The following is a 24,116-nucleotide window of genomic DNA, read 5'->3' as shown; positions in this document are numbered from 1 at the left end:
AGGAGCATGAGAAAGGCAGCGAGAGAGCGAGAAAGGCAGCAGGAGCACGAGAAAGGCAGCGGGAGAGCAAGAAAGGCGGCAGGAGCACAAGAAAGACAGTGAGAGAATGAGAAAGACAGCAGGAGAGCAAGAAAGGCGGGCCTGAAGGGGCCAAGGCCTTCCTCTGATAATGCCTCCTGGTTCTGGGATTCACCATGGCTACTAGCCACTGATAGACCTATCTATGAATCTATCTAATCCCCTTTAAAAGATGTTTATTCCTGTGGCCATTGCTACATCCTCTGTAGATCTGGGTGAAGTTATTGCCAATATGTGGATGACACTCAGCCCTATTTCACTCTTCCAACTGATCCCAGAAAAGCTGGAGAATCCCTGAATTTGTGCCTGGATGCGTTTTTGGGAGTGGATGTAGGCTAATAAACTGAAGGTTTAATCCCAACAAGACAGAAGTGCTGCTGGTGAGTGGAAGGTCTGACCCAGGATTTAAGGTATATCCTGTTCTGGATGGGGTTGCGCTCTCCTTGAAGGAACGGATCCGTATTCAGGTACTTTTCAACCCAGGCCTACAGATGGAAAAGCAGTTGGCAGCTGTAGCCAGGAGTACCTTTTACCAGCTTCAACTAGTTAACCAGCTGCAGCCTTTCCTGAGCAGAAAAGATGTTGCCATTGTAGTGAACGTCCCACTTATATCCAGATTAGAATATTGCAGTGTGCTCTAAGTGGGGCTACCCTTCAAAAATTTCAGTTGGTACTAGGGTTGCCAAGTCCAATTCAAGAAATATCTGGGGACTTTGGGGGTGGAGCCAGGAGACATTAGGGGTGGGGCCAAGATCAAGGCTGTGACAAGCATAATTGAACTCCAAAGGGAGTTCTGGCCATCACATTTAAAGGGACGGCACACCTTTTCAATTCCTTCCTACCATAGGAAATAATGAAGGATATGGGCACCTTCTTTTGGGGCTCATAGAATTGGACCCCCTGGTCCAATATTTTTGAAACTTGGAGGGTATTTTGGGGAGGAGCATTAGATGCTATACTGAAAATTTGGTGCCTTTACCCCAAAAAACAGCCCCCCCAGAGCCCCAGATACCCGCAGATCAATTCTCCATGATTTTCTATGGGAATAAATCTCCCTAGGGAATAACAGAGTTCCCAGCAGACATTTCCCTCCCCTCCCCCCGCTTTCTGATGACCCTGAAGCGGGGGGAGGGTCTCCAAACCGGGGGATCCCCTGCCCTCACCTGGGGATTGGCAACCCTAGTTGGTACAGGATGTTGGTCAGGATATCAACTGGTGGTGTGGGACATAAAAACCATATCACTCCAGTCTTAGGCCAGCTACATAGGCTCCCAGTCTTTTCCCAGGCACAATTCAAGGTGTTGGTCTTGACCTTCAAAGCGCTATATGGTTTGGAGCCAATATATCTGAAGAACCACTTACTCCTGTGTAAATCTACATGACCACCACTCCATCTTCAGGGGCCCCCATCTTCTGAGATTAGCTGGGTGACAACACAGGAAAGTGCCTTCCCGCTTGTGTCACCAAAGCTGTGAAACTCTCTCCCCTTTCAAGAACTCAGTTAGGCTTCAGAAGAGCCTTGAAAGCTTTCATTCAATATTGCCTGGAAAACAATCTAGAGGTAAATTACGCTAAAACCAAAGTAATGGCCTTTGGCAAAAAAACACCCAGATCACACCATTGGTACTGAAATTCTATTCCCATTGAACAAGTTTCATGCTTTAAGTACCTGGGGGTCATGTTTCAAGCGAATTGAAGAAGAACCGCCAATATAAACATGATTACCTCAAAAGCGGGGGCTATCCAAAAATTTTACTGGGGCAAAGGGGGTAAATGCATAATTGCGGCCCTTAGATTGTTTAAGGCTAAATCCCTCTGCCAGCTAACATTTGGTGCCCCAATCAACATCACTACAAACTACAAAAAACTCAAGAGTGTTCAGTCAAAATTTTTAAAAACAGTTCTCCAGATACCCAAGGGCATTCCGAATGCATTAATTAGAATAGAAACTGGCATGATTACAGTAGAAGCGAGGCTTTGGATTTTGGCCATCCAGTTCTGGTTGAAACTTATGTTTTTTTCCTAAGGGCTTGATCAGTTTAATTCTGCAAGATACATTGGTCCCAAGATGGATTAGGGCCATAGAGGACAGAATTCATTATTACCGCCTTTCCAAACAATATCTCAGTTCTCTCACATGATAATGCTAGGGAGATAATGAAACAGAATATTGGACGTTGTCAGACAAAACAACCTCAATAGCACAACCAAATGGTTCTGACAGAACCAACGAACAGGGTGACCCTGATGCCCTACTTATACCGCTTAACAGACAGGAGAACTTTTACTCCTATGAGGTGGGACGTTGTCCCTTCAGTGGTGGTGGAGGGGAGGTACAAAAAGGTGCCGTTCCAAGAATGATTACGTCCCTGCTGCTGCAATGATGGTATCGAATCTCTAGTCCATGTCATATTTGACTGTGAGGCTTATAATGATCATCGAGAAGTACTTCCATTTTCCACGGCCATAGCTTTTACCAGTAGCCAAAAATTGCAACTCCTTAAGAATCTTCTTAGTGATAGGAGCCCTGAGGTTACATACAAATTAACAAAATTTGGCTGGCTTGCCACAAGAATAAAGAAAACTCTAATGATTCAGTCAGGAAGTGGCTAAACACCTTTGTCATTCTGTTGGCTGTAACTGCCATGTTTTGTTATATTTGTAGTTTTATAACAGTGTTTTATGCCTTTTATGTATGATTTTATGGACAGTTTTAATTTTGTATGATTTTACTGCTTTAAATGCTGGCTTAGGCAGTGAATAAATAATTTATTTATTAAGGGAAGAAACAAAGAGGTCTAGACAGGGTTTTTAGTTCAGCCTTGGTTTTAACACTAATTTTACATCTTCAGTGTCAGTGTCTTAAAGTCTGTATTCGTATTTTATGTATATTTTAGGTGATATCATATTTTAGTGTATAATAATTATTGTACATTTATATCACCTTTTATTGATTATGAATTGGACTTTTATTAATTGTTTGCTGGTCTATGACTATTATAAATAAATTATTATCTCTCCCCTGGGAGATTCATCTGTCCCCATCTAATGTTATCTTGGGAATGTCCTCAGATATATACTATGCACTATTGAGGTCTTTTGGACACTGTCAATTGTAGGAGGAATTCCCCACTTATCTTCTTGTATTTTTGTTTATAATTGTGGACTTTCTCACATTGCATTGATGGAGACATTATGATAACATTAGAGTCTGGTATTGTGACCACCAATCCAGTTATTCTGTTGTATATATGTATTTATGCAATAATTAATTGTTTATAAATAGAAAAAAACATTCACATTGTTGATGGTCTACCTGTGCATTTTTTGCTTTTATTTTGATCTTAAGATTCAGGCATGTCCTTTCTACCCTGAGGGGCATTTAAGATGTAGAAATTGTGACCTGCTCTCAGACATCACAACTTAAAACTTTTAGGCACACTGTAACTTGCAGAGCACTTGAACAGACACTTTTCCAATTATAACTCTGTGCAACTCATTTATGTATCAATTTATCCAAGTAATCAGCTTGTAGGTGATGTTAGTAAAACCATGAATTCTTTGAAAATTTGGATCATAGAGCATCATAGCAAGATAAGAAGCAAGAACTCTGGGTTTTTTTTGGAAATGAATCAGAGCACCAGTTTTCTCTTATGTAACTGAAAGGCTGCATATTTATAAACATACTCACTGTAGCATCAACAGACTCTTGCTTCAGAGGGATGCATTTTGGATATATGCTCTGTACCAGCCTACAGGCTTGAACGTCTATCTGGATTTATTTGAATTATTGTTACCTTTTGGAAATGTAACCAACACTCCCAATAAAAAAGTGTGAGCAGTTGGCTGGCTACCTGCTGCAACCTTGAATTATGCTCAGGCATGAGAAAAAACTTGTGATAGAGCTCTGTAGCTAAATGGCAAGTATGAAGCTTTTAATACTATTTTACATTATTTGCTTATATTTTATTTGTTATTGACCGTATATATAGTTTTCAGAGTTCACTGGATATTTTATTATGTATTTTGTATCTTTTTGTAGTCATTGTCACACTGCTTAATTGACAACATTCTTTGCCCTTGATAATGAATGTATTCCAACATTAGATACAAAATAATAAATTATGTTATTTGATTTATTTCAGGTGGCATTTTGTAATATCACAAAGATCTTAAGAAGACAACTTGAAATTATAATGTGTTGCCTTCCAGACTCCTGACAAATTTGTATTGGACATGGTCTTTCAGCTGTATATAATTAACTCTTTTTTTCACTTTTCCCATATGTATTTATATTGGATATAGCAGTTTGGTGCACTGCTATATTAGCTGTGATTTATGGTGTTGCTATCTCAAGGTGATTCCATTGGATGTTTTCCCACCTATATGTTATAACTTTCTGTACTTTTTGCATTTTTATCTTGGCATACTGATAAGGAGTACTAACGTTTTCATTTTGGTTCGGCATGTTTTCCAGGAACATTAAAAAAGAACAATATGAGTTTTAGGTCCTTAAAATTTTTAAATCATAACGGCAAAAATTTTAAAAATAGCAAGAGCTCTGCTGGATCACATAAATAGTCCATCTCGTCCAGCAGCCTGTTGCCTGTTTTGTTGGTCCTGCTTTTCCTAAGTCAGGAAGATTAATTTCATAATTGTGGGGCATGGTGGCATGAGCCTGTAATAACAGGGCCAACAGATTGTTTGAGCTCGGAAATTCTGGGCTGCAGTGGGCCATGCTGAGTGGATGGCTGCACTGAGTTCACTGTCAGTTTCATAATGTTTAGATAAGGATGGGCTTCCTTCAGTCAGCTATCTGATTAGGAATGGAGAGGAAGCAGAAGAGAAAACATTTATTAAAGTTTGCTCAGTTGCCAAGAAATTTCCATTATCTGAGAAAAGGGCTTGAAAAATACTTCAGAATTTTGACCTTTCCTGTTCCAGCTATGCTTCTGAACACTTTTCACTCAAGGGTCCATGCTGTTTATTGCTCTGTATGCAGCTTTATTGTTGAATGTACCGCATTAGTCAAATCTTTAACATGACCTACTACTTAATGGATTAATCCAGGTGGGCATTCAAACAATGGTGACCTAACTTAGCTTGTTGTTCCTGTTTGCATCTGTTAAAACATCGTCATTGTGTTATGTGCTGATTTGCTGTTCAATCTCTGCCTTATATGTATGGACTGGTAATTTACATTTCATTGTATGTGAGGAAGTGTGCATGCACATGAAAGCTTATACCTTCAGTAAAACTTTGTTGGTCTAAAAGATACCACTGGACTCAAACTTTGTTCCACTTAATGGATAACTAAGCAACATCACCCAAGAGAGAAGTCTGCATTTTCTAAAGAGGGAGCCCAGAACAAGGGGGGAAATTTGCCATCCAAGTCTTTGGGGAAAAATATCCATGTGTCAAAGATTTAAATGAATGGTATAAATCTTCCTTACTTTTTCTGTCTAATGCTATTTGTTTTTTCTGACATGGGGGGAATGAAATGTTTGGGAACCACAAAATCTATGAAATTTTGCCTAAGACAAAAAACACTGAGGTATTTAAAGTAATATCAAAAATAATTTTTAATATTGATATTATAGAATCATAGAGTTGTCAGATGGCCATCTAGCCTCTGTTTAAAAACCTCCAAGGAAGGAGAGCCCACCGCTTCCCGAGGAAGCCTGTTCCACTAAGAAACCGCTCTAATGGTCAGGAAGTTCTTCCTAATGTTGAGCCAGAAACTCTTTTGATTTAATTTCAACCCATTGGTTCTGGTCCTACCTTCTGGGGCCACAGAAAACAATTCCACACCATCCTCTAGATGACAGCCCTTCAAGTACTTTAAGATGGTGATCGTATCACAGCTCAGCAGCCACCTCTCCAGGCTAAACATGCCCAGCTCCTTCAACCTTTCTTCATAGGACTTGGTCTCCAGACCCCTTACCATCTTTGTCGCCCTCCTCTGGACCTGTTCCAGCTTGTCTATATCCTTCTTAAAATGTGGTGCCCAAAAATGAGCACAATACTCCAATACTCCAAGTGAAGTCTTACCAGAGCAGAGTAAAGCGATACCATCACTTCACGTGATCTGGACACTATACTTTTGTTGATATAGCCCAAAATTGCATTTGCCTTTTTAGCCTCCCCATCACACTATTGACTCATATTCAGGGTATGGTCCACTAAGACTCCTAGATCCTTTTCACACATACTACTGCTCAGACAAATCTCCCCCATCCTATAAATATGCATTGGATTTTTCCTACCTAAATGCAGAACTTTACATTTAACCCTGTTAAAATTCATTTTATTGGTTTTAAAATTATAATGAGAAGGGGCCACAAAAGCAAAAGTGTCTAGGGCTCACAAAAGTCATAATGTAGCCCTGGGCATAAACAAAGTACAATGAAGTAAATACATGAATATTATTTGGGAAGAGTGGAGAGAATGCAAATGATAGGATATTTTTATTATTTTCTTAGAGAATGCAAATGATAGGCTAAGAACATCTAAAGGGGAAATTTAAAACATCCTAAATCAGTAGGGTTGCCAAGTCCAATTCAAGAAATATCTGGGGACTTTGGGGGTGGAGCCAGGAGACATTGGGGCAGAGCCAGGAGCAAGGGTGTGACAAGTACAATTGAACTCCAAGGGAGTTCTGGCCATCACATTTAAAGGGACAGCACACCTTTTAAAATGCCTTCCTTCCATAGGAAATATTGAAGGATAGAGGCACCTTCTTTTGGGGCTCATAGAATTGGACCCCCTGGTCCAATTGTTTTGAAACTTGGGGGGTATTTTGGGAGAGGCACTAGATACTATACTGAAAATTTGGTGCCTCTACCTCAATAAAACAGCCCCCCCAGAGCCCCTGAAACCTCCAGATCAATTCCCCATTATACCCATTATATTGGGGAGGGACGGTGGCTCAGTGGTAGAGCATCTGCTTGGGAAGCAGAAGGTCCCAGGTTCAATCCCCGGCATCTCCAAAAAAGTGTCCAGGCAAATAGGTGTGAAAAACCTCAGCTTGAGACCCTGGAGAGCCGCTGCCAGTCTGAGAAGACAATACTGACTTTGATGGGCCAAAGGTCTGATTCAGTATAAGGCAGCTTCATACGTTTACCCTATGAGAATCGATCTCCACATAGGGAATAATGAAGTGCTCAGCAGAGGTTTCCCGTTCCCTGCCCCCCCCCATTTCTGGCGACTCTGAAGCGAGGGATTGGCCTCTCTATTCATGAGTTGCTGCCACACCATCCCAAAAGGAAGCCTTTGAAGGGGGACCCCTGAATAATTAATGAATACCCCTATAATAATGAATAGAGGCATGCTTATGCCTTCAAAAGGAGAGTGTCTGATGTAATGTTCCTTAGAGGCCACACAGCCCAAATGGGTGTGAATTCAAGGTTGTAAAGTAGATAACAAAGAGGCCCCAGAGAAGCTTCTTGCAAGAGCTGAAAACGCATGAAGACAGGACATATGGAAAAATACTAGAAATTACAGGAAGGTGGGGCATGTTGAGTTAGATAAGCCTGGGGGCCTGCCTGCTTGTTTTGGGTGTGAATAAAAATGGTCTGAATGAGAATAATTGTAACTTAGTCAGTTGGAAGGCTTATGGCCGGCTAAGTTCTGCCTTGATATCAAAGTAAAAATCGTTTCAACACAGTGATGAGTGCGGACCTCGTTATTTCTCTGCTTCACCTTTCAATTGGCGGCTGAAGCCTCTGGAGGTGGAAAGGCACAAGGTCCTGTAGGCGCTGGGCTTCCACCCGCCGGCCAGCTGACTGGGGGCGGGAAGGAGCCTGGGAAAGCAGAAGAACCCCCGCTGGAACCTGTGGATTGGCAAGCCTATAAATCAGGTAATCCCCAACCCTGTGGAGCCTACAGGCCTGGCCCATAACCAGGAAATTTTTCAGTTGGGGGATCTGGAGAAAGTGGTGCCTCCCTTAAAATAAAAAATAAAACAAACTCATTGCATTGGTCGCGAAGCCAAGCTGCTCCATCCATGCAGGCTTCTCATCCACCTCCCACCCCCATGGCCCATCTGCTGCTGGGAAAGGGGGCTGGAGGGAAGGATGTGGCAGGCTCCAGCCAGCTGTGGAGCAACAGGGTGAGGGGGCGGATGAGCAAATGCCGACATACCCTGGAAGCTGAACACTGAGAAGAAGTGCACAATGGGAAGGGAAGTGAGGCAAAGCCACCACCTGGCAAAGGAGACAGGACACACCCAGATTTCACCATATCTGCCGGCCCTTATCCAGGCTCAGCAGCAGCAACAATGGAGGAAATGGTGGTGACCCAACATGATGGACGGGATGGGGCCTGCACAAGCCACCAGTTGCCCAACCAGTCAGCTGACTTTCTGCAGCTAGCTGCAACCATTGGAACATTCATGCCTCACCAGTCAAGAGCCACCCCTTGGGCTGCACTGCCATTGGCTGTTGCCCACCAGCCAACTTTCCAGCACCCTGCCCCATGAAAGTGGAGTCTTAGCAGCAGCAGCCAGCTGAGTAGCAGTGCCTTCTGTGGCCTGCTGCAAGTCAGGTTGTGTGAGGAGGGAGGGAATCAGCCTGGATGCATCCCAACCCTGCCCTTGCCAAGTGGTTCTTCCTGGCTTGGTCTGATGATAGGCTGATCCAGGGGCTGTTCCTCCAGTTGGGGGCTCTAAGTGGAGGAGGCATGGCAGGAAGTCAGCAGTGGGCCCCCAGAGGCTCTACCATAGCTACAAGCCTGCTGCAGGCATTTGTTAGAATTTTGAGAAAGGGTAAATGGTTGCCATGGGGGGAGGGGTCAATGCCAATCACAAACAGTAGGAGTTTCCAAGTTCTCAGTGACTTCTTTATCTTTGTGGTTAATGGATTATCAGATTTAACTCATGTTTATCTTCGACTGAATGTTAGCTGCAAAGGAATAGTCATGTCAGTCTATTCTTGCAAAATAGATGCACTTTCAACCCTGGCTTGGCTGTGGGTGTGGCCTACGGTATGTTGGCAGCACTACTTGAGCCCTTAGAGTACGTATTCTGGAACACAGGAGCAGACTTAGGAACCATGTGATCAAAGCTCCTATGGTCAGCCATTTTATGCAAAAGAATCATGACTGTGAAGATTTTTGTTTTTTGTATGTATGTTCATTGTCTGTTGCTTTCAGAATACATGTCTGTTTCCCCCTCTTTCTGCATGTGTTTTCCTTCCTTTAGTGTTTGCTTCACTTTCTGTTCACTTCTCCCCTCCCTGCATTTTCTGAGAGCATTTTCTGAGGGCGACATTTTTTTTGTTCACTTTCAAGTCAAAGCATATCTGAGAGCATAATGATTTAATTGGATCCCTCCCAGCCCTTTGCCGCCTGTTGATGCCTCCTCCCCTGCCCACATGAAAGTTGTTTGCCCATTCAATTGCCTTCTGCTGTCTTCCCTCCTTCATTGTCATACACCACCAATTTTAATCTTTTCCCTGTGGTTTTAAATTTTTTATTTAGCCATACAAGACTAGCAATAAAATGCTAATCAAGAAAGAGTTTAAATCTCCAGGACCTAATTCCCAGTGTAATGTTGCACCAAGCCTATGCACATTTATTTTGGGGTAAGACAGCTACTGAATTGAGGATTTACTTCTGACTAAGGGTGCACAGGATCTAAGTACAGCACACCGTTTGCTTCCGGCATCTCCGTTATCTCCCCCCTTTCCTTATAGATCGTCTTGATGGAACCAGAGTCTGCCTTTTAAAAAATTTGAGGCAGATGCTTTTGAAAGCAGGACTGTTGTGATTGTGTGTGTGTGTTTATCTCAATACATCTTTTTCTGGATAGCCTCTACCAATAATGATGAATACTGTAAAAAGGCATTCCTATCTGTAGCCAACAAATAGGAATGCTTTTTTACAGTATTCATCATTCCACCCATGTGCCTTGAAAAAGAATATACCATATGGCCAGTTTGTAAGGTTGAGAAGAAATAGTACCCTAATGTCTGATTATCTTGAGGATAGGGATAAGTTGGCATCTCATTTTGTTGGTAGAGGCTATCCAGAAAAATGTTAGGATGGCTAGAAAAAGGGCCGTTAATCTAGATAGAACACAGTTACTAAAACAGAATCCCAGGATGAGAAGTATTAGATTACAATGGGGACTAGAATTTAGCAGATTGTCTAGCAGAATTTGTAATGTGGTAAGGAAGCATTGGCACATTGTAAGTGATACTGGAGGTTGTGAAATGCCACCACAAATAGGATTGTGTCGCACTTATTCCATTAGGGATAAATTGGTAAGATCTAGAGAATACCAATCGGTCAAGCATACTCTTAAAGGGCACTTTGTTTGTAAAAGGTGTGCAATTTGTCATTTATCTATGAATGTCAGAGTATTATTTTGCTGAAAAGACTAGACCATTTGTTCTAAATCATTACTCTACATGTGCTACCCACTGTGTTGTGTATTTGATCATCTGTGGGTGTGGCCTACGGTATGTTGGCAGCACTACTCAAGCCCTTAGAGTACGTATTCTGGAACACAGGAGCAGACTTAGGAACCATGTGATTGAAGCTCCTATGGTCAGCCATTTTATGCAAAAGAATCATGACTGTGAAGATTTTTGTTTTTTCACCTTATACAAATATGAACAAACAGATAGAAATGAAGACGTGCACAAGATCCTGCTGCAAAAAGCGGCATACTAGATACACCAGTTGAATTGCATTTCTCCATGTGGACTGAATATGACCACTGATTTGACATGTTTTTTATGAATGGTTTTCTTTATAATATTATGAGCGCTGTGCATAATTTGCCTATGTGATAACATAATTTTGTATAAATTATGGGATTTGACATTCTTTGTATGGAATACTTTGTATGTTGTATCGGCTGTGATATAGTTTGTGGTGTTTGTGTCTTTTAGCATGTTGCATTAGAAATATGTTACTTTACCTTTAAGAGGTTTGTGTAATGGCAGCTGTAAATGAGATGTTTGCCTTTTTAAACATGTTAGTTGCACCATTAGGGTGCACAAGAAGCCACATACTGAGCTGTAGCCGAGGTGAAATTGCTGCTGGAGGCGCTCTGCGTCCCTCTTTTTTGAAAATTGTGTAAAAAATCTATATAATTGAATCAATATGTAAGTATGATATATTTTTTCACTGGAAGAGGGTTGGTGGTGTCTGAATGTCCTGATATTTTTGTATAATATTTTCTTTTGTTAGTGGTCCCAGGTCTGATGAAGACGGAAAAGAAACAAGTACTTAATCGATTGGCTTGTCACCACACTGCTTTGGGACTTGAATATACAATTTTTGGACATTTGGACTGATTTCTATGTACTTAATAGTAAATTGGTCACTAGCTTGCATTTTTTGTTGTGTTATGTTGATATGATAGCAAGCCTCCTCTGGTAGCAATGGAGTAGAAATTTGGACTTTATAAGGACTTCTTAGCTACTACTGAAGACTGTAGAGTAATGCTTTGTGAGTGATTCTACTTTGGAACTATTTTGTGTGATGTGATATTGATGTAACACAAATGTTATTTTGCATTTCCTGACACAGCATTACTCATGTGATTATAAGACAATTATATGTAGATTGTTGAGGTATATTTGGATATTTTGTCATTACAGTGGTTTTTGTAGTTATTTGGGACTGCATATAGGGACCAGCGTTCCCTCTAAGCTAAGTTAGGGTAAGCTAGCTCACCAATTTTTAGCCTCCAGCTCACACATTTTTGTCTTAGCTCAAGAAGGATGACCCCAGAGTACACTAATTTATGCAGTAGCTCACAACTTTAATGCCAGTAGCTCACGACTTTAATGCCGAGAGATCACAAAGAATTTTTGCTCACAAAACTCTGCAGCTTAGAGGGAACATTGAAAGGGACTGCAAAAGATAGTCCTAAAAATAGCTGTGGGCACTTCCCATCATGCAGCTCTTTTGGAGCTGTCTTGTGCAGTCTGTTTAAACTTTAAATAGACTGCACAAAATAGCCCAAAAGGAGGGGGGTGTCTCTGGAAGGGACGTCTCCATTCCCTCTCTGCTGGTCATGGCTCATCACAACCAGGAGAAAGAGACGGGAGAAATCCCTTCTAGAGGGCACTCCACCCCCATTTCAGTTAGCTGCAGACTGCCACAGCCAGGAGAAAGTGGAGGGTGAAGTCCATTCTAGGGAGCACTTCACCCTCAGTTTTTCATGATGTCCTGTACAGTCCCTTTAAAGTTTAAAGGGGCTGCACAAAACAGCCTGAAACAGCTGAGGGGCTCAGCTGTTTTTTGGGCTTTCTGCAAACCCCTTTGAAAGGAACTGCCACAAGCTGCACAAACCAGTTCAGGTTATATGAGGTCATTTCGGCTCATCTTGGTTCATGGTTTGGTTCATGGTTCAGCCACAAACCATGAACCCAACTGCTTTCCCCAGTTCATGCCCTTCTCTACTGCCACTAACCAACTCTCCCTCCCATTTCTCCTAACTATTCTTATAATTAGATCCAGCTGGGCAGCCTTGTTGATCTGAAGCAATACAACGAAGTTGGCGTCCAGTAGCACCTTTAAGGCCAACGAAGTTTTATTCAGAATGTAAGTTTCCATGTGCATCTCCACTTCATCAGACAATGAAATGGGGTACAGTGAGCAGCGTTACATATAACTGGTAGGCAGTGATATGTAGACAGTACCTGATTTCATTGCCTGATGAAGTGCGATGAAGCTTGCATTCTGAATAAAACTTTTGTTAGTCTTAAAGGTGCTACTGGACTCCAACTTTATTCTTATAATTGTTTGGGTGAAAACTGTTGAAGTCTTCAGACTGATCTTTCAAAACCATAGCAATAGCCAACTATTTTCTAAAGATAGCTTAAAGTTTAAACAAACAACAAATCTATCCCATTGTGCCTTACTTGAAATCTGTACAGAACAGGAAAGTATTTGCTAGTTGGCAATGGATTCTTTCCTACTGTTGTATAACTTCTGGGAACACTCAGATAGTATAGCGGATATGATGAAAACAGGTCATCCTGAGGTCATGTGTTCACTTCACTTCTACACGTAAATGGGTGAAATGTGAAATCTCATGTCACTTTGAGAAGCATATTAAAGTTTCAATTGCCAGAAGGACAGTACATCTACTTCAAACTTTTTTGTATTCCTTGGGTACTAAAGAGTGTGCTGTGTGTGCAAATGTTCTTGCCATGTCTTGGTGAGAAAATATGCAGAAGCTAAATAAAGCGACGGTGAAACAAGGATTTCAAGTACTGCCTTGTCGCGTTGAGAATTTTTTCTGCTTGTTGCATTTTCAGAAGATAGATCAGAAGACTGGCATTCACCTACAGGAATTGCTTGGACTCTACCCTGGATGATTTTTACATTTATTTGTTGTATGAACTCTCTGAGCACGGGCTATTAGTTCTTACAGCATTCTGGTTTGGATGTAACTGGTTTTGCATGGAAATTTAACGTGAGTATTTATTTGTAAAATTCTATTTATGTATTGTTTTTGAGGTTGAATTATCACAGAAACCATTTGGTTTAGTATATTGCAGCTTATATCCATGATTCTCTTTGGTTTTGGCAGGTGGTGGCAGGTTTTCCCAGGTATTTAGGGCTCTCCCCCAATGCCAGCCAGTTGTCTGGGGCTCTGCTTGAAAAGAGTAGGTGTTGCTGGCTCCCACTACACAAGAGGTGATTTTTGCCTCTTGCAGGGCAAGAGCATGTGGTGCCCGCTCTTTCCAAGTAAGGTCCACTGGCTCTCGCCCTGCAAGAGGTGATTTTCGCCTCTTGCAGGGCAGGAGTACACAGTGCCTGCTCTTTCCAAGCAAGAGCAGCTCACTCCCACCTTGCAAGAGATAATTTTGCATCTTGTAAGACAGAAGCTGCACCCCTACTTTCCCGGCAACCATTTAAAGGGAAGGTCCCCATTAAATGATTGGGAAAAGTGGGGGTGACTATGAGATGGATTGAGACATGATGATGTCACTCTATGTGATGTCATCACATTGGGATGGCCTTGCCCCCTCCTGGAATGGCCCCCAAATTCCCCTATTGGGGACAAGATTGAACCTGGCAGCCTTATTCTTTTCTGAAGTGAGAAAAAAAAATTACACATTTTCGTCAACCCATTTTTCTTCTTTGAATTTTAAAAGAAATTAAACCATTTTTGTGGGTCCCTGAAAGAATCATGGGCCCTAGGTGCTGTGCCTACTGTGACTAATAGATAAGTCGGCCCTGGTTATTTCTAAACATAAGAAAGGGAAAAGCAAGAAGCTGTTGAAGTCTACCACATCACCCTTGCTGGCATGTTTCAGGACAAGTTGTAGATACTTAGTGGGAGGAGGTAAAAGATCCCCCTGGGTGTTTTATCCTTAAGACTACTGAGGTGACCAACAGGGGAAAGGATTTGCTGAATATCATTAGAGACACAGCTGAGACACTTAACAACTTTTCTTGAGAAGCATTCAGGATTGTGAAACTTTGCTCAGTATTGGAGAAATATGAGGTTACTACATGTTCTGTTCATGCAAGAGCCCTATAAATAACCACATAAATAACAGACAAGGAAGCCTCAGGTGCAGTTCCCCCCCCCCCCACATTGCTCTGCCTCTGTACTGAGCACATGCTGACCTATACCTCCATACAGAGTTACACCTGTTGCACTTCACAAGCCCTGCAAAGGCAAAAGGAGGACGCCAGCACAGAAGGGCACTCAGCTCACTCTTGTGCTGTTGCTAAAGCTTGGCCTAGTTGGGCTTTACTTACATCACATTGCACTAGGCAAGGGAAAGCATCTGGAAAGATGCCAGAGTTTTGTTTTCTCCATACCATGCATCTATAGGTCTACCAACTGAGAGTCCACCTTATGCATTTGAGAAAGTGGACTGTAAGCCACAAAAGCTTTTTTAAAAGGTGCCACAAGACTCCTGTTCATTTTGCTATCGTGAACTAACATGGCTACCCCTCTGGAATTATCAAAATGGATAGTGTTATGCTATAAATAAGTAATTAACAATAACAACAGAACAGAGCCATTTGTAAGATGAATGGACATTGTAGCCAATGTGGCTTTTATGTTCGTATCACAAGCCCATGATAGCAACAAACACTTTTAAGTTTGATATGTGAAGAAACCTGATATGTGAAGAAACCTCCTTTGAGGCTTTGAGGGGTCTCCAGAGACGAGTTGTTTCTTCCTATTATCTGTCTTCTTCCGCTTGGTTTTTCTTTGTTTTTCCTTGTTTTCTCTCCCTCCAGTTTCATTATAGGGTCTCTCGCAGCAAATATGCACATATACATTTTTAAAGTGGCAGCATAATCCGCAGAACTTTCAGTGTGTTTTGAGATGATGAACCACCAAAAAGCCCTAAGAGTATAGAAACACCAGTTCAGAGGTGGGCCAATGATGACTGGCTCTCACAAACCCCTATGGACATGATGTTGGAGTACTCAGAAAATCATGCAAAAAATATTATGCAAACCCGTCCATACTCCATGTCCTGATTTAGCTTTTCAATTTTTTTTTTTTAACCTAATGTCTCTTGTTACAGGCTTGTGCTGCTAGGACATCAAATGAATTCTATGTGTCATGTGCAGTCTGTTAAAACTCCCAGAGCATTGGGAGTAGCAGAGAGGAGGAAAGGAAAAGGAAAGATCCCCTGTGCAAGCACCAGTTGTTTCCGACTCTGGAGAGAGGAGAGGAACTGATAAATACATGTCAGCCAAGTGGTTAGATAAAGAACAGAGACCATGGTGCGAAATCTCATCTGCAATCGGGAGAAAACACTGTAAAACCAGCCATTACTTGTTTCAAGGCCCTTAAGTGCTTTGAAAACTGAATTAGCATTATGTTCAGTATTATGCACAAACAAGTTCAAGCAGCACTTCATATGCCTGTTGCCAGTTGAGCTGTGCTACTGCCAGATGAAAGGGAACAAGGAAGGAGGAGAGGAAGGGAGAGGGAACAGGTCATCTGCATTCCCCATTTAGAAAATTTCACTCATTTTCTTCCAGTGTTGCTTTAAAAAAATTGTTACATGATCCTACTTCTCTGAGTCTTGAGAAGTTCCAAGGACCATGTTTACCCAGGATGATTCCTTTTAGAGGAGAAATCATGGGAAGCTTATTTTATTCATTTTATTGGATTTATATCCTGCTGTCCCCACGGAAGCAGGCTCATTTCTGGCATTTCTGTAGTGCCTGATTTATTTAGATTCAGGTGGGCAGATGTGTTGGTCTGAAGCAGCACAACGTAGTTTGAGTCCAGTGGCATCTTTAAGATCAATAAAGTTTTATTCTGAGTGTAAGCTTTCATATGCACATAGGAGCTTGTACCCAAATAAAACTTTGTTCACCTTAAAGGTGCAACTATATTCAAACTTTGATTTATTTAGAAATACACAGAGAGCACTGGTGAAGGCAAACCTGCTTTCTCGAAGGATATGTTGGATCCCCAGAGACATCCTGCACCTCATGGTGCTTCAGCCAACTCACAGCAGAGTTTGTCTGCTTTCTTCTCAGCCTCCTCCAGAATCTAACAGCTCTTTCTTAGCATGTGCACACAAACACACACACACACAAGACCCCCTCCGCAAAGGGGGGGGGGGGTTCCTCCTCTAAACTCAAATGGGTTCCTGAATAAAGCTGTTTTCTAAAAAGGCTTGTTGAGGACATATCTACAGGCACTAAGAAACATTACCATTCTTTAGGTTCTTTGTTCCCCTGAACTGAAGTATGCCATTTTAGTCCAAGCTCATGGGATAGGCCATTCACATTAACTAGACTTAAAACTCACAACAATGTTTTCATCTGCAAACTAAAACAAAATAGATCTGTTTCCCACATTTCAGGACGTAGGAAGAGGCCTGCTGGATCAGACCAGTGGTCTACCTAGTCCAGCATCCTGTCTCACACAGTGGCCAACCAGTTTCTCTGGATGGCCAACAGCAGGGCAAAAAGGCCAAGGCCTTCCCCTGATGATGTCTCCTGGTTCTGGTATTTAGAGATTTACTGCCTCTGGGTGTGAAGTTCCCTTTAGACATCATGGCTAGCAGACCTCTCATCTATGAATCTTTCCAACCCCCTCTTAAAGTTATCCATGCCTGTTGCCATCACTGCATACTCTGACTGTGAATTCAGAATTTTGATTCAGAGGACTTCTGGGGGAGGAAAATGCCGAGCTGAGCTGCTTCTCATAACGGGAGCAGGCTGGAACTTCTATTTGGGGTAGTGGAAGGCAAATTAATGCCTACTGCCTACTTTTCTCAGTCAGAGATTAGTCCAAGATATGCACAGAAAACTTTGAGGAGATTTACCTTGGCTAAAAGGGAGTCCCTGAGGGGGCGCCTTTGAGGCTTTGAGGGGTCTCCAGAGACGAGTTGCATATTCATCATCTGCAGAAGTTCTCAGAGTCATTTATTTGACATAAGCTTGACAAAATCCTAACCTTCTTGGACATTGCTAAACATCTAAAGCTACATAAGACCGGTGTGGATCTGGATAATTGGCAGAAAAGGTACAGATTACTATCTTTCATTCCGCAACCATTTACAGTTAAACAGAATAAACTCAGAAGGGAAATGGAAATATAGAAAGCTTGGAAGAAGAAGGGAAGAAGAGGTGAAATTTGGACTTTGTAAATTTAAAGGACAGTGCTAAAAAGTGTGAAGGAATTTATTGTTTGGTCTACTTGCGGTTTTAAAAAAAGAGCACCATCGTCACAGACCTGCAGCATATGCAATCAACACAGGAAGTACGTCAAGTATCATGAGATCTCTTTACCAGTGAAAACAAGATTTGGTGGCAAGTAAAGCAGGAAGTAGCAAATGAAAAGCCTACTCTAGGACTATAATACCATAGAGAAACATTGGCGGCCATTGCAAGGAGGTTAAAATTAAAATAATTTTTTAAAAGTGTTCGGGACATTAAGAATTGTTGGAAATAATTGAGGTGATGATAAGAAGATAAATATTATTGGACATATTGTTTATAATGGACCTTAAAAGCCTTTAAAAGAAAAGAGAAAAAAATTTTTTTAGAGAAAAACAAAAAGTCGTGACCACCACTTTGAAAGATTTAAAAACTTTAAAAATTAATATCTCAGTTTGGGAAGCTCTGAGGATGGCGAAATTAGGCTTGTTGTAAAAAGCAAGCTTTAATCTTTTGAATCTGATAGTCAAAATTGAAATTGGTGAGATCAAAATTTTCGGTGTTTTTAAATGTCAGAACACAAGCAAACCCGTGCAAGGGCTACCTCATTGGAGAAAATACAGGACCAATTAGTGGCAATAGAGGCTAGAATGATGAAAGGTATGAAAGAGATGATAACTGCATCTAAAAAAGAAATTATAGAAGAGATTAAAAAAGATATTGAAGATCTCAGAAATGAGACAGAAGAAACATATAAGAAAGTGCAGGAGGTAGAAGGGAGAATGAAAGCACATGACTCCACCTTGTTGAAAATACAAGAAAAAGTGGCAATACATGACTGCAAATTGATGGAGACTCAGATACGTCTGAGAGGAGTACCTGAAAAGGAAGATGGTGACTTGAAAGAATATATAATAAAAATAATTGCAGAATTTTTAGAGGAAGATCCTGAAGAGACTAAAAGTATGTATGATTATATGTATAGAGTGAACTCACTCTATGCCAAAAAAAATTATTTACCAAGAGATGTTGTCATAAGATATATGACAAAAGAAATGATGGGAAAGATCATGAATAAAAAATTTGAAAAGACTTTGATAGTGGGAGGCAGCAGAGTAAGAATTATGAAGGAGTTGCCAAGGCAAGTGATAAATGATAGAAGAACATATAAAAAACTGAAAGAAAAATTACGGGACAATCAAGTGAGGTATAGATGGATAATACCAGAAGGCTGGAGCTTTGAACTTCAGGGGAAAAGAACCACAATTACAAATGTACAGGAACTGCGTAGCTTTTATGAAGAACATAAAGAATTTGCACCATGAGACAAATTATTGTCTTGGAATGTAAATGGACTAAATTCACCACAAAAAAGGGCAACATTTCATTGGATTAAAAAGCAAAATTGTAATATAGTTTGTTTACAAGGAGTGCATATTAAACAAAAGGTTATAAATTTTTATGGAATAAACAATTGGGACTAGAATTTTATTCATTGGCTGAACAGAAGAAAAGGGGAGTGATTTTTTATATTAAACAAGAATTGGAGCTGAAATTAGTGTTTAAAGACAAAGATGGAAGATTTGTTGCAGCAGAAATTATATTAAATGCAAAAAAAATGTTATTGGGACTGTATGCACCAAATGGTGCAAAGGATGCTTTTTTAAAAGACATTACACAACAATTTGATGAATTGACTTATGATCAAGTTCTGATAAGGAGTTAATACTGAAATTGCAGAAGTAGATGAACATGATAAGAATAAAAGGAAAATACCAAACACATGGAAGGAAGCTGTTATTTCGTTGATCCCAAAGGAAGATAGAGATGTCACGAATGTAAAAAATTACAGACCAATTTTGTTATTAAATAATGACTATAAAATATATACAAGAATCTTGGCAGAACGGCTTAAACAACTTCTGATAAATTTTATGAAGGAGGAACAAGCGGGGTTTCTTTCCAAAAGGCAAATAAGAGACAATATTAGAACTGTTGTAAATATTGTAGAATATTATGAAAGACATCCAGAAAAGAAAGTAGCATTATTCTTTGCGGATGCAGAGAAAGCATTTGACAATTTAAACTGGGACTATGATTGCTGTAATGGAGAAAATGGAGTTGGGAGAAAGCTTTATAAGAATGATAAAAGCAATATATACTGAACAACGTGCAAGGCTATGTATAAACGCAGATCTTACAGAAGATATGAAAATTAGCAAAGGTACAATACAAGGGTGTCCGCTTTCCCCACTGTTGTTTATAATGACTCTTGAAATATTATTGATGCAGATTCAAGACGATAAAGAAATAGAAGGATTAAGAATAAAAGGATTTACTTACAAATATAGAGCATTTGCAAATGATATAATGTTTATAAATGAAAATCCTATACAAGTTACACCTTTGTTGTTAGCCAAAATACAAGAATATGGGGAGTTAGCGAGACTTTGTATTAACAAAGAAAAATCAAAGTTTTTATGTAAAAATGTGCAAATAAACAAGCAACAGGCCTTGCAGAGACTGACGGGCTGTGAAATTACCTCCAAGGTAAAATATTTGGGTGCGAAGATAACAATGAAGAATATTGGTTTGCTCAGAAATAACTATGAGAAGCTATGGCGTAAAATGGATGAAGATATGTTAAAATGGAATAAACTTAATTTGTCATTGCTGGGCAGAATAGCTGCAATTAAAATGAATATTCTACCAAGAATAATGTATTTGTTTCAAACTATTCCTATTGTGAAAGATAGTAAACAATTTGATAAATGGAGAAGAAAAATCTCAGAATTTGTGGGGGCTGGGAAGAAACCAAGGATCAAAATGAAAATTTTGACAGATGCAAAAGAGAGAGGTGGATTTCAATTACTGAATTTAAAATTATATCAAGAAGCAGTTTGTTTAGTGTGGATAAAAGAATGGATAATGCTGTTAAATAAAAAACTCTTAGCGCTGGAAGGTCATGGAAATAAATTTGGCTGGTACGCGTATTTGTATTATGGAAAAAAAGAAGATGGACGGTTTTTCTCTCACCATTATATAAGAAATAATTTGTTAAATACATGGATGAAATATAAGAAATATTTAAGATGAGAGAAGACCGCTATGGATAGTGCCAGCTGAAGTAATAAAAATAACGGCTGAGATAGGTGAAGAAAAGTGGTTGTCATACAATCAATTATTAAAAATACAAAGTGGCAAAATAGAATTGAAAACTGCTGAAGAGCTGAACAATAAATATGATTGGTTTCAAATGCAACAAATTAAGAGTTTGGTGGATAATGATATCAAAACTGAAGGAATAAGAAAAGAACAAACAGAAATGGAAAAAGTTCTGCTTGGAGACAATGAAAAATTAATTTGAAAAATATATAAATTACTTTTAAAATGGTCTACAGAGGATGAAGTAGTGAAATCTCAAATGATTAAATGGGCAACTAATGTAAATAAAGAAATACAGATAGAAACTTGGGAATACTTGTGGAAGAATATGAAGCTCTTGACGTGTCATAGTATTAAAGAGAACTGTTTTAAAATGATGTATAGATGGTATATGACTCCTAAGAAATTGGCAAAGATGAATAATAAGATGCCAGACAGATGTTGGAAATGTAAAAAACATGAAGGTTCTTTCTACCATATGTGGTGGACTTGTGAAAGAGCAAAAAAGTATTGGCAGATGATTCAACAAGAAATTTCTAAGATTTTGGGATATGATTTTAAGAAAGTTGCAGAGACTTTTCTGTTGGGATTACAAATGGAAAACTTTCCAAAAGAAGATAGAACTATAATTTGGTACTTGCTTTCAGCTGCTAGGACATTGTATGCGCAGTTGTGGAAGCAAGAAAAAATACCAGAGAAATGGGTTTGGATTGTAAAAGTAATGACGTGGAGTGAAATGGACAAATTAACAAGAATTTTAAGAGACTATGATGTAGAAGTTTTTAAGATGGAGTGGGAAAGGTTCAGAAGATACATAGAAAAAGAGTGGAAAATAAAAGGACATTGGACAATTTTTGATAATGATTAAGTCTTAGAAAAAAGGAGAAGATTAATTTTTGTTTTTATTAGTTAAGGGTACCTTTAAATATTAGTATTTTAAGTAAATAACACCGGCGGGGGTCAAGTAAAGGGGGGAGGGGTGGGTAGAAAGTAATATATGGGATAGATAAAAGAAGTTATTATTGATGCAAGAAATATGTTACCATATATTACCAAATAAAATTGTTTTAAACCAGAATTTTCATTCAGAAATACAGTTAATTCACAAGATGTCAGAAGGATGATGCAGCTGCTAAAATAGTCAAATGTTCTGCACAACTTTGGCTGCTCCAAGAGTAGCTCTGGATTTGTTTACCTGTTACTGCGTGGCTTCTGTGTGCCCTACACAGTGCTTAGTCAAAGTTTCTCTCCCTCATATTCTTGGTGTTATAAACCCTCATCAGCCAGTACTATATGGCTTATAGGGTTACCAATCTCCAGGCGGGGGCAGGAGATTCCCCAGTTTGGAGGCCCTCCCCCTGCTTCAGGGTCATTAGAAAGTGGGAGGGCGAGGAAAATGTCTGCAGGGCTCTCCATTATTCCCTATGGAGACTGATTCCCATAGAGTATAAGGAGAATTGATATGCAGGTATCTGGGGCTCTGGGGTGGAGCTTTTTTTTATAGGTAGAGGCACCAAATTTTCAGCATAGCATCCAGTGCCTCTCCAGTGCCCAAAATATCCTCCAAGTTTCAAAAGGATTGGACCAGGGGAACCAATTCTATGAGCCCCAAAAGAAGGTGCCCCTATTCTTCATAATTTCCAATGGAGGGAAGGCATTTAAAAGGTGTGCAGTCCTTTTAAATGTGATGGCCAGAACTCCCTTTGGAGTTCAATTATGCTTGTCACAACCTTGCTCCTGGCTCCACCCCAATGTCTTCTGAAGATGGTGCAAATAGGCTGAACCAGGGGTGGCCAAACTTGCTTAATGTAAGAGCCACATAGAATAAAGATCAAATGTTTGAGAGCCACAAGGAAGGAAGGAAGGAAAGCAATAGATGGGGGGGAGGGAAGGAGAGGTGGTAAGAAAGCAACTTTAAATGCATCCTCCAAGCTGCTGGTGGGCTTGGCTTGGAGAAATGATTTAAAGATACAAATGCCTTCTCTAAGCCAGCCAGTGGGGCAGTGAGGGCTTCAAGAGCCACACGGTATGTGTGAAAGAGCCACATGTGGCTCCCTGAGTTGAACAGTCATGGAAGACTTGAGACAGAGGAGGATCACATTCACCAGAGAAGGGTCTGATTTGGGCTCTTTTAAACCCAGTTCCCCAGATAAACCAAAGCCTCCTGGAAAATGAGACCAACCTTCAGCTAACCTGACTGATTTGTGGACGAAGTCGAATGTGGAAAAACAAGTACATAATTAATTCAGTAGCAGATATGTATTTTATACCTTGCTTGTATTTTTAACTGATACAGTGGGACATTTGTTCTTTGAATGAGATAATGCCCTTTGAACTAAATATAATGTATTCTTGCCTAAATCCAGATTTTGATTATTGTAAAGGTCATTTGCACAGTACATCTGTGCACACCTGCAAAAGTGTAGGACAGAAACAAACTACTGAAGTTGATGTATTAACCAATAAAATGTAAATCACTGTAGTTAATGTATAAACCAGAAGAATGAATTAAGACGTCCAGTTTTCTATGGGAGGCTTCTTTGATTGCAAGACTTATAAATTATTGTGTATTTGGCTTCTTCCCCAGAAAAAAAACTGAATTGTTTCTCCCCGGTTCACTGCATTAAAGCTTTATGTTTTCCTTCCAGAGTCAGTCCCTTTGTGTATATTATTGGCATGTGCTTATGAAGGTCTCCCCATTTGGGCTAACACCTGGGTAATCAAGAAAGCACGAATTCTGAACAGGCTGATCTGAGCATTCTTCTGCCATGTCCGTTGCTCTAGGACAATCAACACTAAAGAACTACAGAACATTACAGAACCTTAGAGAAAACCAAGACTACCTTCATGGATCAAAATTAAGGGTCCTTGTGGTAAGCAGGGCATTTAACGTTTAAATAAACCCCCAACATTGCCTACCTCATGGCAGGAATCCCAATGGCCAATTACCACTGAGCATTCTTCCATTCAGCATTCAGACCTTTTTCAACAATGCTATACACATTACTACACATCATAGATAATAATTCCCTAATGGACATGGCCAAATGGAGCATTCCAATTGGCTGATGGAGGCACTCAACAAACCATTGGCCCATCATGCGTCAGTTACTACCTCTGGGTTCCCATTGGCTGACTCCCCTGTTCCCGGCCTTCTGCAGGCCCAGGAACACTGAACAAACGGCCAAAACAGTCGTACCTCAGAGATGGATACATCTCTGATGCTTCTTTGTGTCCTCTCTGTCAGCCAGCCTCAG

General features: G+C 40.3%; 1 long non-coding RNA gene across 1 annotated transcript; it reads left to right on the top strand.

The window, feature by feature from the left end:
- The first annotated feature begins 11,047 nt into the window (after positions 1 to 11,047).
- Positions 11,048 to 23,508, top strand: LOC132589024 (uncharacterized). The gene is made up of 3 exons (XR_009556533.1): positions 11,048 to 11,189; positions 13,356 to 13,513; positions 23,001 to 23,508. It is a non-coding gene; the product is annotated as an uncharacterized LOC132589024 (long non-coding RNA).
- Positions 23,509 to 24,116: the final 608 nt, after the last annotated feature.

The sequence above is a fragment of the Heteronotia binoei genome, chromosome 21 (assembly GCF_032191835.1).
Source record: "Heteronotia binoei isolate CCM8104 ecotype False Entrance Well chromosome 21, APGP_CSIRO_Hbin_v1, whole genome shotgun sequence".
NCBI classification, from domain to species: Eukaryota; Metazoa; Chordata; class Lepidosauria; order Squamata; family Gekkonidae; genus Heteronotia; species Heteronotia binoei.
Note: the sequence above shows the minus strand (reverse complement) of the source record. Positions and strands in the feature narration are given on the sequence as shown.